Here is a 14,634-nt window from a genome sequence, read left to right as displayed (position 1 = left end):
ATGTCCACTGAACTCCTCGTCTGTGGTCACGTGTGCACATATGGCCATTGACTACCATGGCCCCTTAGGCACCTGCACTCACATGCCACTTTCATACCTTGCAATCTGCAGGTCCATGTGCTCACATACACACTGCCCCCTGGTGGTCACAGCAGGCAACTGCACTCACTTTCCCACAGCACCCCTCTACCCTTTATAGACAGCTGTATTCACATCCCCAAGGCTGCCTGGCCTCTGCAGGCGTGTGCAATAACATGGTTATGGCCCAGATCTGGTCTTGGCAAACAACTTCACACCCATGTCCACATCCTCCCTTTGCTCTGCCCTCACATACAAACTACCCACTTTCTCCTCTGCAGTCACCTGTACACAAATGCATGTGGCATCTCTCTGGCCTCTGAAGACACACATGCTCACATGCCCAGTGACTGCCTGGCCTGTGCAGGAATCTGCACTAACATGCCCACTGCCCACAGCTTGTGTGTTCACTTAGCTGTACTCACATGCACACTGCTCTCCTGGCATCTTTTGGCACCTGCATTCTCATTCCCACTACGCTCCTGGCATCTGCTGGATCGTGCACTCACATACCTACTGCTCCACATAGGCCTCTAATGGCTCCTGCGCATAAATAGCCCCTTCACACTGGCATCAGCAGGCACCCACAGTCACATGTCATTGCCCCCATTTGCCTGTACTGGCACCTGCACTCTCATGCCCAATGCCCTACTCTGGCCTCTGTAGGCACCTACACTCATGTAACCACTGCCCCACTGTTCTCTGCATGCACCTGCTCTCACAGGCCTACTATCCATCACGTGTCTTGTGAAGCCTCATGCACTCATGGGCACACAGCAGCCATCTGTCCTCTGAAGGCACCTACACTCACGTGCACACTGCCTAACTCTGCTCTCTGCAAGCCCTTGGACTCACATGCCTACTTATCCTTCCTAGGCCTCAGCAGGCAACTATAGTCACATTGGATTCCTGTTTCTGGCCTTTGCAGGTACCTGTTTACACAGCCCAACCTCACACTGGGGACCTCTGCGGGCACCTGCACTCATGTGCCACTGCAGCTCTCTGGCCTCTGAAGACACCTGTATTCACATGACCAATGACTGCCTGGTTTCTTCAGGAATCTGCACTAACATCCTGCTACCCAAATCTGGTCTTGGCCCATAGCTGTACTCACATGCCTATGGCTCCTAAACACAAATGCCCACTGGCCCCCTCTTCAGGTACCAGCAGTCACGTGCCCACTGCCTCCATAGGCACATGCACAATCATGTCCACCCGCTGCCTCTGGCCTCTGCAGGAATCTGCATTCCCAGGCCCACCGCCTTGTTCACCTTTAGAAAGCAGCTGTGCAAATGTGGCATGGAGTACCCAGGCCCCTTTACGCACGTACATGCACATATTCCATGCTCCATCCTGCTCTCTGCATGTACATGCACTCACATTCTTGCTCCCCACCTCTGGCCTCAGCAGGCTCCTGTGCTCACACACCCACAGTCTCTCTGTCCTCTGGAGGCACTTCTGTTCACATGCCTGCTGCCCCCATGTGTCTTCTGCATGCACCTGCATTCACATGCTCATGGCTGTCTGTACTCTGCAGGGACCTTCACTCACTGCCCACTTCCTCCATGTGTCCTGTGCAGGCACCTGCACTCACGTGTTCACTGCCAGCCCTTGTTGGCACCATCACTCTCAGTCCAACTTCCCACATCTGAGGCCTTCAGGCCCCTACGCTCCTGGGCAAACTGCTATCCTTCCTCTGCAGGACCGTGAACTCAGTGCCTACTTCCCTGCTTTGTGACGTCTGCAGGCATCTACACCTCTGTGTCCACTGGAATCCTGGTCTTTCAGAAACCTGCTCCTACATGACAGCTGAATCCCTGTCCCCTGCTGGGATGTGTGCACTCACAGCCACTGCACTCTTGCCCTCTGAAGGACACCTGGGCAAACATGTCCACTAACTACCCTGGTCACTGCAGGCATCTACACTCACACACCCAATGGCCCACTCTGCTCTCTGCATGGACATGCTCTCACATCCCTGCTCCTCTCCTCTGGCCTCAGCAGGCTCCTGTGCTCACACACCCACTGCCTCTCTCTCTCTCTGGCCTCTGGAGGCACTTCTATTCACATGCCTGCTGTCCCAGTACATCCTCTGCAGGAACCTGTGTTCTCATCCTCATGGCTGTCCTGTCCTCTGCATGGATTTCCCTCACAGCCCACTTCCTCCACAGGTCTTGTGCAGGAACATGCACTCATGTGCTCACTGCCATCCCTTGCTGGCACCAGCACTCAGTCCAAATTCCTACATCTGACATCTGTAGGCACACACTCTCCTGGTCAAACTGCCCTCCTGTCCTTGGAAGACATTTGATCTCGCATGTCCACCTACTCCCTCTGACCTCTGCAAGCATCTACATCTACAGGTCTTCTAACACCCTGGCCACCGCAGGAACCTAGACTCATGGGCCACTGACTGTCTCTGGCCTCCTCAGGCACCTGCTGCTCTCAAATGCAAACTACCCTGCTCTGAGCCCTGCAGGCACCTGCACACACATGCCAACTGCCTTCATGGCCTCTGCATGCACCTGCACACACATGCCAACTGCCTTCATGGCCTCTGCATGCACATGCACACACATGCCAACTGCCTTCATGGCCTCTGCATGCACCTGCACACACATACCCACTGCCTTCATGGCCTCTGCATGCACCTGCACACACATGCCAACTGCCTTCATGGCATCTGATTGTACGTGCACTGAAGTACCCACTGATCCACTTATCCCTTTGAAGGTTGCTGCATTCAAAACTGCCATGCCCCTCTGGCATCATCAGGCACCTGCACTCTCAGGCCCAGTGTCTCTCTTCCCATCCTCAGTCACCTACACTCTGGTGCCCAATGCCCACCTCTGCCTACTGCAGGCATTTGCACCTACCTTCCACTTACAACTTTGGCTATGCAGGCATCTCGACTCTCAGCAAACTGCCACAATCTGGCCTTTCCGGGGACCTGTACTCACATACTCACTGCCTCTCTCCTGCATCTGCAGGCATCTTCTCTAAAATGGTCACTCCACTCTTCTGGCCTCAGCAGGGAAGTCTAATCACATGTCACTATCACCATGTGTCTTCCGCAGTTACCTGTGTTCACATGCCCACTGCTATCCTGTCCTATGCAGGAACCCATGCTCACATGCACACTGCACTCTTCTGTCCTCTGAAGTTTTCCTGCACTCTCATGTCCACTGGACCTTTCCATCATCATAGTGCACTGCACTCCATGTTCACTGCCCTCATCTCTCTTTTGCAGGCAACCGCATTCAGGTGCCCACTGCCATCCTGTCCTCTGCATGAACAAACACTCACATGCCTACTGCCTGCCCTAGCCTCCGCAGGAACCCACACTCACATGCACACTGCTCCACACTTGCCTCTACAGGCATCTGCACTCACATGTCCACTGAACTCCTAGTCTGCAGTCACGTGTGCTCATATGGCCACTGACCAGCATGGTCCCTTAGGCACCTGCACTCTGAGGCCACTGTCCCACTCTGCTCTCTGCAGGTACATGCGCTCACACACACTGCCCCCCTCTGGCCACAGCAGGTAACTGCACTCACTTTCCCACTGCATCTCTTTGCCCTCTAGAGACACCTGTATTCACAACCCAATGGCAGCCTGGCCTCTGCAAGCATCTGCACTAACATGTCTACTGCCCAGCTCTGGTCTCGGCATGTACCTGCATGCCCATGCCCACAGCCTCCCTTTGGCTCTGCACTCACATACAAACTTTCTCCCCTGAAGGCAATGCAAACAAATGCCCACTGCATCTCTCTGGCCTCTGCAGGCTCCTGTACTCACATCCCCATGCCTTCTTCTATACGCTGCAGTCATCGGCCCTCACATGACAACTGCCCTCTTGCCTCGGCAGCACTCACATCCCCACTGTCCCCTATGGCCTCTGCACTCAGCTACACACACTAGACAATACTGACTCGATGGCTTCTCTAGAAACCTGCACACACACACACACAGGACCAGTGACTTCTTGGCCTGGGCAGGAATCTGTGCTAAGATGCCCACTGCCCACAGCTGGTCATTTCACTTAACAACACTGCCATGCACACTGTTCTCCTGGTGTCTTCTGGCAATGCCACACATATTCCTCAAGCCCCCTGCCATCTTCAGGCATGTGCACTCACATGCCCACTGCCCCATGTAGCTCTCTAAAGGCTCCTGCACTCAAAAGCCACTGTCCCCTGGCATCTCTAGGCAACAGCAGTCACATGCCCACTGCCTCCCCTTTGCATATGAAGTCACCTGCTCTCTCAAACTCAATTGCCACCCTTGGCCTCTACTGGCATCTACACCAACATGTCCACTGGCCCACTCTGCTCTCTGCATGGACCTGCACTCACAGGCCCACTGCACACATCTGTCCTCAGCAGGCATCTGCGCTCTCATGACCACTGAACTCTGTAGACTCAGTTTTCTTAACCAAAATATTTCATTAACAGCCTACGTCAATTATAACCTGATTAACCCAAACAGTAGGAAATGAAGATTAATTGACACAACAACAAAACCTTAAGGATATCAGTCCCGAGGAATGATTCTTCGATCAGGAGTGGCAGGATTTCCTCCACTGGAACCTGGGGTAATAAGACCTCAGAGCCTCAGCAGGAGCCAGAGCTCTGAAGCCTTCCCTCAAGTGGATTTCTCTAGGAGCGTCTTGAAGGGCAGTGATGAACAGCCAAATCTATCCCAAGTCTCCAATCCGCCCCGCCGCCAGCTCTGGGCTCATTTATGTATCTCCTCCCAGAGTCTGTTCACAGGATCTTTTTCATCTGGTAGCAATTAAGCTCCTGCATGAGGTGGTTGCTCTTCTATGAATTAACATCACCTGTTCCCTTACTAGACCGTTCAATCCTGCACTTGGGATCCTAAAGCACAGGTTTCTCTCCTTCAGAACTCTTCCATCTACAGAGAGCACCTGCACTACCATGCCCAGTGATGTCATCTGTCTTCTGCAGACAACTGTACTCATGTGCCTAGTGTTACCCTGTCCTCTGCAGGAGCCTACACTCATGTGTGCACTGCTTACCTGGCATGAACATGTACCTACAATCACATGCACACTTCCCCACCTGTCCTCCTTAGGTACCTGTACCCACATGCCCACCGTCACCACCTGGCCCCTGTACGCACCTATTCACATGCCCACTGCCCCTATTTGTCTCCTCTAGGACCGTGCACCCACATGCTTACTGCCAGCCCTTCTCAGCACCTGCACACATAGTCCAGCCTCCCAAATCTGATCTCTGGAAGGCCCTGCATTCATGTGCAACCTGCTGTCCTGTTCTCTGCAGGAACATGAACACACATGTCCATTCTCCTGTCTGTAACCTCTGCAGGCATCTACACTTCTGCGCCTATTGGAACCCTGTTTATTCCAGGAATAAATTCCCTACATGTCGAACGGAACCCGGTCATCCCCTGCAGGCACTTGGACACACATGCCCATTGTCCCCCTCTCGTCTCTATAAGCACTGCACTACACTGCACACATGCACACGCCCTCTTCTATACCCAGCAGTCAACAGCACTCACATGACCAAGGGTCCCCTTATTTCAACACTCACATACACTCACCTGGCAATTGTATCTCTCTGTCCACATCAGATAACTGCACACACATACCCAGTGACTGCCTGGCCTGTGCAGGAATCTGCACTTAACATGTCCAATGCCCACCTCTGGTCTGGGTGCTTAACTACACTCTCATGCACTTTGCCCTCCTGCCATCTGTAGCAATCACATGCCCACTACTTCCCCTTTGCCCTTACTGACACCTGCACTCCCATGCCCAATGCCCACCTCTGGCCTCTGCAGGGATCTGCACTCACAGAGCCACTGCCCTCTTGGCCTCTGAAAGGCACCTATGAAAATATGTCCACTGGGATCTGTGGGCAGAGGCGATGGGGCCTGGCTGCCAGGATGCAGCATGGCACGTCTTGCCGAGAAGTGGGGGGGCGCAGGAAGGCGAGGGGCTAGTGGGCACTGAGGGCACTGTGGCCCACCTGGGACGCGCCGAGCCTGACCTGGAAGGAGTGACCGGGAGCCTAGGGAGGCTCAGGGGCCTGCAGGCTGGGCAGCCCTGGCTGAGGTAGTGGTGGCATGGAGGGCTGGGCGAGGCAGCAGGAGGAGTGGCATGGGGGCGGAGGATGGGCAAAGAGAGAGCTGAGCCTGGCCCTAAGAGGCAGCAGCTGGAGCAGGCTGACGCTCTGGCAAGGATGGGCGCCTGGAGGTAGAGGCCAAGGCCCCATGGGCAGGTGCGTGGGCGCCCAGCACGGCTCCTCCAGCAGCCGCAAGGAGAACTCTGACAGCACTGGAGTTGCTCTAGGTCACAACCAGCCTTTGAAAAAGGAGAAACCAAAATGGAAAAGCGATTTTCCCATGACAGATGGACAACTGTGCAGCAAGAGGGACAAATTTTGGCACACTGCACCAGCTGTTGAAGGCCGGAAAGAGATCTGGGGTGCCTTGAAGGCTGCTGCACACGCTTTTGACAGCAATGGCCATGAACTGGCACAGGCAATCATTGATGGTGCAAACATAACACAACCACATGGGGTGCACTGACAGAGCGCTACAATGACCTGGGGAACCCATACCAGCTGCCAGTCTATTGCTTGGCACCACCAATCAACATGATAGGGGGAAAGAGTGACATAGAAGACTCTGGATATCCATGAGCCACCTCCCAACTCTGGACATGAATCTCAGCTCCATCTGCGCCTCTCCACAGGCAGAGACCTCAAGCCAGTGGTGCGCAGCACAGACACGGGGTGCCACTTGAAGAGGCGCTTACACGCCACAGAGGGCGTGGAGCCAGGCAGCCAGCGGTGGTTCTTTGGAAGGCCTCTCACCGATAAGATGGAGCTTGTGGAGCTGAAGATCCCCAAAGACTATGTGGTGCAGGTTATAGTGAGCCAGCCTGTGCACAACCCAACACCAGTGGAGAACTGAGTGGGGCTTGCCTGCTCTCTAGATCCCTTGGCTCCTTTTTATTCTTACAAGTTCCTATTGCACAGCATGAGATTTATTTTCACTGCTCTGAACTCCGTAGGAATAGATTTAGTTTTGAGGGATTACCAGTGAAAAATTCCACCTGTGATGGAGATAAAACACACAGAGCCAGCCTCTCAGACTCCTGTAATTGCCATTTCTAATTTGAAAGGCAGTTAAGAAATAGACAATCATTTATTTTAAAATATTTATCAACTATGTAATGGCTGTATTTAAATGAATTAGAATGTGGACAGACAGCAGACCCATCAGGAACAGCACCAAGCACCTTTTGGATGCAGACTTTTTAACATATATGTCAAATTATATTTCTAGAACCATCAATAACAGTTATAAAAAAAACTTTGTTCTTGTTTGTTTGTATTTTGTTTTGGGTTTTTGTTTTGTTTCTTGGTGGAACCTAAAAGAGCAGAGGGCTTTGTTCCCTCTCTGGGTTTGTATTCCTGCATCATCAGGAGGCAGTGGAGAGTGGGGGTTGTCAGTGTTGCTTCCCCGCCCCTCCTAGTCATGGTCCTTATTCACATCCACTCAGTTCTGCTGCCGTCCAGCGGGCAGCAGGCACACCCCCTGGCACACTGGGCGGTAATTTAGTCAGGCAGAGCTCTCATTCTCAGTTGGGAAGTCTCGTCTTGCTGCGCAGAGTTTTAGATTGTCTTTGGCACCCGGGCTTGACCCCAGCTTCTGTGTTATGCTTTCACTGGTCCTGCCACTCTGTGTGGCCATTGTGGAGCTGGCTGGCCCCACCTTTATCTTTCTGGGCCAGGCTACCCAGAAATGGAGTATAGCTGCTTCCACTCCAGAATATTCTAAAAGCAATCCTCTTTCCTGCCTGCAGGGGATGCGAGTAAAGCCCTCTCTGCCTCTCCTGGAAAAACTGTGCCTAGTCTCAGCCTCGAAGAAAATTTTACTTCAAAACTTTCAAGTGTGGCAGTTTACTAGTGTCACTTACACAATACTGGTGAGAATAGGTGGTGGCACCTGGCTCTAGAGTGGAGTATTGTCACCTCACTCTCACTGGTCATTGTGGGTGGGCAGTGTTCTTCCTGCACCTTCCCAGCAAAGGTGAACTAAGCACTGTCTGCACACAAGGCTAAGGGATGGACACACTGTGAACCAGCCTTACCTTCTCTGGAGAAGGCTGGAGAAAGCTGCCAAAGTTGTATTTAATCTGCAGGCTCTTAAATGCTGCTTCTTCTGGCCATGGTGGTACCTGCCTTTAATCCCAGGCTGTGGGAGGCAGAAGCAAGCAGATCTCAGAATTTGAGACCGGCCTGGAATACATAGCTAGTTCCAGGCCGGCCAGAGCTACATAGTAAGGCTCTTTCTCAAGGGAGATAACATGTGGCCACACTAGAGCTTTGAGAGTTTGTGAGGTGTGAGCAGTAGATGACAGGAGGTTGTTTGCTCTTCTCAGGGGGAAACAGCAAACCTCCAATACCTATTTAAATGTAAAACACCATTCATAATTGTAGTGGCAAAATGAAACCTCTAGCTACTTTAAGATGTAATGTTTAAAGTGGAATTAAATTTCCCATAACCTGCTAAATTTTTCCTATAATGTAACAAGTTTCTGAGAACTCTAGCCACCTCCCTAAAATGTTCATCATTTTTAAAAAGGTGACTGCACATAATTTAGCTTTGATGGTGGCTGATTCCAAATTCAGGAAAAGCACACAGCTCTAACAACAAAAAAGGACGCTCACACTCTCATGTGGAGAGGTAGGGTAGTTCAGTGCATCGCCCCACCATCAAGAACCCTCATTTGTTTGTCACCTTGAATAACCATCTCTCCCAAAGTCAATCAACTGGAAAAGAGTGTTTAAACCTATTACCTTTCTAAAGGGAATTTGATGTTATCACCAATAACCTATGTTTGGTCAAAGGTCTTGTTTCTTTTTTGAGGGCTTGTCCTCTCTAAGAATTTTCTTTGTTGTTTTCATTTTAAAGGAACATATACTCTGAATAATGATCCCCCAGGTGTGGTGAGAAAAAAAAACTAGGTGCTGGTACTTGTCAATAGACTGATGTAAGACTGGATCATTACCTGATGTGTATAATCTTAGTATGTAGGTGTTTTGTGATATATATATATATTTAATAGAAAAGGAAATATGTCCACTAACTACCCTGGCCACTGCAGGCACCTACACTCACATACACAATGGCCCACTCTGCTCTCTGTATGGACATGCTCCCACTGCTGTTGTCTGGCTTCAGCAGACACCAGTACTAAGAAACCCACAGCCCCTATCTGGCATCTGCAGGCACAGGCTCTCATATGCACAATGTCCCATTCTGACCTGTGCTGGCACCTGAATCACATATCCACTGCCTGTCTCTAGCCTCTGAAGGGATCTGCGCTCATATACCTGCTGCCACGACATGTCTTCTGCAGGCACCTGCACTCACATGCCCACTGCTATCCTGTCCTCTGCAGGAACCTCCACTCACATGCACACTGCCGTTCCTGGCCTCTGCACGTACTTACAGTAACATACACAGTGGTCGAATCTGCCATCTAGATACCTGTTCCACATGCCCAATGGTCCAATTTGGCCTTGATAGGCACCTGCCTGCACATGCTCTCTGCACTGTTCTGTCCTTGAGGACTCCTAGCATCACAACCCACTGCCCCCTCTGTCCTCTGAAGGCTCCTGCACTCACATGCCCTCTGCCCCCTCTGGCCACAGCAGGCAACTGCACTCACATGCACATTCCACTCTCTGGCCTCTCTATGAACCTGCACTCACAGGCCGGCCCTCCCACTCCTGTACTCACAGACCTACTGCCCCCCTCTGGCCTCTGCAAACACAGTTTCTCACAAGTCAACTACCCCCCCCCCCCGCTCTGACCCCTGCAGGCACCTGCACACACATGCCCATTGCCTCTCTCTGGCTTCTGCAGGCATCTGCACTCAGCACTTGTCATCTTCTATACCCTGCAGTCCACTGCACACAAATGACCACTGGCCCTTGCCTTTATAGGCACACACACTCACATGCCCACTGCTCTCCTGTGGCCTCTGCACTCACCTACTCTCACATGCCCACTGCACCCCTCTGGCCTCTCTGGGCACCTGCATTCTGCAGGCAAATACATTCCATAACCAGTGCCCCGTTATGTCCTCTGTACTAGCCCACAAGCACATGCCCACTGTACCTCTCTAACCTTCTAGACACCTGCATTCTTATAACAAATGATTGCCTGGTGTGTTCTGCAATGCACTGACATGCCCAACCACACCTGGTCTTTGGGCTCAGCTGCACTGACATGCCCAGTGCCCTCCTGGCATCTGCACGCACATGCACTCACATGCCCACTATATCTCTTGGCCCTCTGAACGCTCCTGCACTTAAATGGCCACTGCACACTGGCATCAGCAGGCACCTGCAGTCACAGGTCATCACCCCCAGTTCCCTCTTGAGGCACCTGCACTCTCATGCCCAATACCCACCTCTGCCCTCTGCAGGCACCTACACTCATGTGTCCACTGACCCACACTGCTCTCTGCACTCACATAACTGTCACTCACATAACCACTGCACATCCTTTGTTTTCTGCAGCCTCATGCACAAACAGACACAGAGCCGACATTTGGACTCTGCAGGCACCTTCAATCATATGCCACTGACACACCCTTGTACGCATGTACTTGAACTCACACACACACACACACACACACACACACCTCTGTCCTTACAGGTAACTTTAGTTACTTGTGCACTTCCTATTTCTGGCCTTTGTGGGCACCTGTTCACACAGCCCACCCTCCCACTGGGGGACCTCTGCAGGCACCTGCACTCATGTGCCCACTGCAGCTCTCTGGCCTCCGCAGACACCTGTTTCACATACACAATGAATGCCTGGCCTGTGCAGGAACCTGTACTAACATGTCTACTGCTCACCTCTGGTCTTGGTGTTAGCCACACTCACATGCACTCTGCCCTCCTGCCACGTGTAACAGTCACATGTCCACTGCCTCCCCTTTGCCCTTACTGACACCTGCACTCTCATGCCCAATGCCCGCCTCTGGCCTCTGCAGTGATCTGCACTCACAGACCCAATGGACTCTTGACCTCTTAAAAGCACCAATGCAAACATGGCCACTAACCACCCTGGCCACTGCAGGTCGCTATACTCACATACACAATGGCCCACTCTGCTCTCTGCGTGGACATGCTCTCACAGGCCCAGTGCTCCTGTCTGGCCTTAGCCGACATCTGTACTAACAAACACACTGCCCCTGTCTGACTTCTGTAGGCACACACTCTCTTAGCCACAACGTCCCTCTCTGACCTGTGTAGGCACCTGTACACAAATGCCCACAGCCCTCCTCAGTCCTCTGAAGTTTTCCTGCACTCTCGTGTGCATTGAACTCTTCCATCCTCAGAGCGCACTGCACTTCATGTTCACTGCCCCCACCTGTCTTTTGCAGGCAACTGCACACATGTGACCACTGTCATCCTATCCTCTGCATGAGCAAACACTCACATGCCTACTGCCTGCCCTAGCCTCTGCAGGAACCCACACTGACTTGCACACTGCTCCACACTTGCCTCTACAGGCATCTGCACTCACATGTCCACTGAACTCCTCGTCTGCAGTCACGTGTGCTCATATGGCCACTGACCACCATGGCCCCTTAGGCACCTGCACTCTGATGCCACTGCCCCACTCTGCTTTCTGCAATTATATGTGTTCACATACACACTGCCCCCTCTGGCCACAGCAGGTAACTGCACTCACTTTCCTACTGCAGCTCTCTGCCCTTTATAGAAACTGTATTCACATACCAAATGCCACATTATGACCTCAGCTGACAACTGTACTCACATTCCCACTTCCCCTCCTGAATTCTGTAGGTATCTGCATTCACAGGCTGACCTCCGGCTTCTGTTCTCTGCAGGACATGCACTCACATGTCCAATGCCTCCATGCATCTTATGCAAGTGCATTAATGAATAAGTGCTTACATCCAACAATTGTTGGCACCTGCACACACGCTCCAACCTCCCACATCTCACCTCTGGAGGCCCCTAAACTCCTGGGCAAACCACTACGCTTTCCTCAGCAGAAATGTGGACTCACAAGCCCAACTCCCGTACCTGACCTCTGCAGGCATCTACACCTACATGTGAATTGGAACCCCGGTCTATGCTGGACTCTGCACCGAGAGATCAACTGACAACTGTCCTCTGCAGGCACAAGGCACACATGCCCACTGCCCCCCGCTGGCTGCTGCAGGCCTCCTCACTCACATGCCCACTACCCTCTCCTCTATCCTGCAGGCACCTGGACACACATGCCCACTGCCCTTCTCTGGCCTCTACACGTAGCTACACTCCCATGCCCACTGCTTTTCTCTATCCTCTTCATATACCCCCTGTAACACACACAATGCTTAAGTCTTCCCTCTAGGTACCTGTTCCTACATGCCTACTGCACCCATCTGACCTATGTATGCACCTGCACTCACATGCCACAGCCTCCAACTGTCTTCTGCAGGCACCTGCGCTCCCATGCCCACTGTCCCCTCCAGTGGCCTCGGCAGGCATCTCTGTTCCCATGCCACTGTCCCCTCCCCTGGTCTCTGCAGGCACCTCTGCTCCCATGTCCACTACCCCATTCCCCTGGCCTCTGCAGGCACCTGTGCTCCCATGCCCACTGTACTGGACCCATGGCCTCTGCAGGCACCTGCATTCTATGCCCAATTCCTCACTCTGTTCTCTGTAGTTATCTGAAAGAACACACCCACTGCATGCCTGTCCTCTGCAGGCAGCTGTGTTCAATGCCCACTGGCTCCTCTGACCTCTGCAGGCCCCTACTCTCACCTGCCCACTGCCCTACTCTGCTCTCTCCAGCTTCCTGCATCTCATGGGCACTGCCCTTCTCAGTCTCATCAGGTGACTCTGCTTAGGTATCTGTGCCCACATGCCCACCATCACCATCTGACCTCTATAGGCACCTAGACTCACATGCCCCCTGCCCCAATCTGTCCTCCTTAGGTATCTGTGCACACGTGTCCACTGTCACCATCTGACCTCTATAGGCACCTAGACTCACATGCACACTGCCCCAATCTGTCCTCCTTAGGTACCTGTGCACACGTGTCCACTGTCACCATCTGACCTCTATAGGTACCTATATTCACATGCCCTCTGTGAATTTGTCTTCTGGAGGCACCTTCTCTCACAGGCAAACCAAGCCCTTCTGACCTCTGCAGAGATCTGCTCACACAGGGCCACTTGCCTGTTTGTCTTCTGCTGGAATATTCACTCACAGGAGTGGCTCGCTACCACCCCTGTTGGCACCTGCACTCACAGGCCAACTAACCACATATGACCTCTGGAGGTCCCTATGCTCATATACTCACTGCCCCTCTGTGTTCTCTACAGGCAACTGTACTCACATTCCCACTGCCCCATCTGTCCTCTGCACTCAGGCCAACTTCCCACATCTGACCCCTGGAAGCCCCTACACTCCTGGTCAAACTGCTGTCCTGTCTTCACAGGAACATGAACTCACATGCCCACCTCCCACCACTGGTCTAAGTGTGCACCTGCACTCACATGGCCACTAAACATCCTAGACTAGGCAGGCACCTCCAGTGGCATTCACACTGACCCCCATCCCCAGGCTCCCCACTATTACAGCACATACAGCACATGCACACTGCCTCCCTCTGGCCTCTGCAGGCACCTTCACTCATGCCTTCTGCCCTTCTTGCCTATGTAGGCACATCCCTCTGGTCTCTGTCTGCACCTGCAATCACATGACCACTGCTCCCCTCTGGCCTCTCCAGGAACATGCATTCACATATCCAATGCCTGTCTGGCCCCTAGAGGAACCTGCACTCACAGGCACACTGCCCATCATTTGTCTTGTGCTGTCACATACACTCACAGGATCACAGCAACCATCTCTCCTCTGCAGGCACCTACACTCATGTGACCACTGCCCCACTGCAGGTCTTGGTCTCACAGGTCCACTACAAGTTCACCCTAACAACCCCCCCACTATACCTCCACCCTAATCCCCCCTTCAGGCCTCAGCAGTTAACTTAAGTCACATGTGCCCTTCCTGTTTCTGGCCTTTATGAGCTCCTGTTCACACAGCCCAACCTCACACTGGGAACCTCTGCAGGCACCTGCACTCATGTGCCCACTGCAGCTGTCTGTCCTCCACAGTCCCTGTATTCACATGCCCGATGACTGTTTGCCTTGTTCAGGAATCTGCGATAACACGTTCACTACCCAACTCTGGTCTTGGTCCATAGCTACACTTGCAGGGCTTTGGACATGATGACATCTGCAGACACATCCAAACACTTGGCCATGAAATGATTTATATGTTGATAGCTAGATAACAGGTATAACAGTTGGGTGCAGTGGCGCACGCCTCTAATCCCAGCACTTAGAGAGGCAGAGGCACGCTGACCCCTGAGTTCGAGGACAGCTTGATTGACAAAACAAGTCCAGGATAGCCAAGGCTGCACAGAGATATCTTGTCTCAAAAAAAAGATAATAG

The 14,634-nt window shown here is 52.5% G+C and overlaps 1 protein-coding gene and 1 pseudogene across 2 annotated transcripts in view; one reads left to right on the top strand and one right to left on the bottom strand.

Annotated features, from left to right (window-relative positions):
- Positions 1–14,634, bottom strand: part of LOC311601763 (germ cell-less protein-like 2) — a 68,493-nt gene that overhangs the window by 29,170 nt on the left and 24,689 nt on the right. The gene's annotated exons all lie outside the window — the stretch shown is intronic.
- On the top strand, positions 6,343–7,047 carry LOC311601430 (ubiquitin domain-containing protein 2-like; annotated as a pseudogene). The gene has a single exon. The product of its transcript is annotated as a ubiquitin domain-containing protein 2-like (transcript).

The sequence above is a fragment of the Acomys minous genome (assembly GCF_964271855.1).
Source record: "Acomys minous genome assembly, chromosome: 7".
Lineage (NCBI taxonomy): Eukaryota > Metazoa > Chordata > Mammalia > Rodentia > Muridae > Acomys > Acomys minous.
The sequence above is the reverse complement of the archived record's forward strand: the minus strand, read 5'-3'. Positions and strand labels throughout refer to the sequence as shown.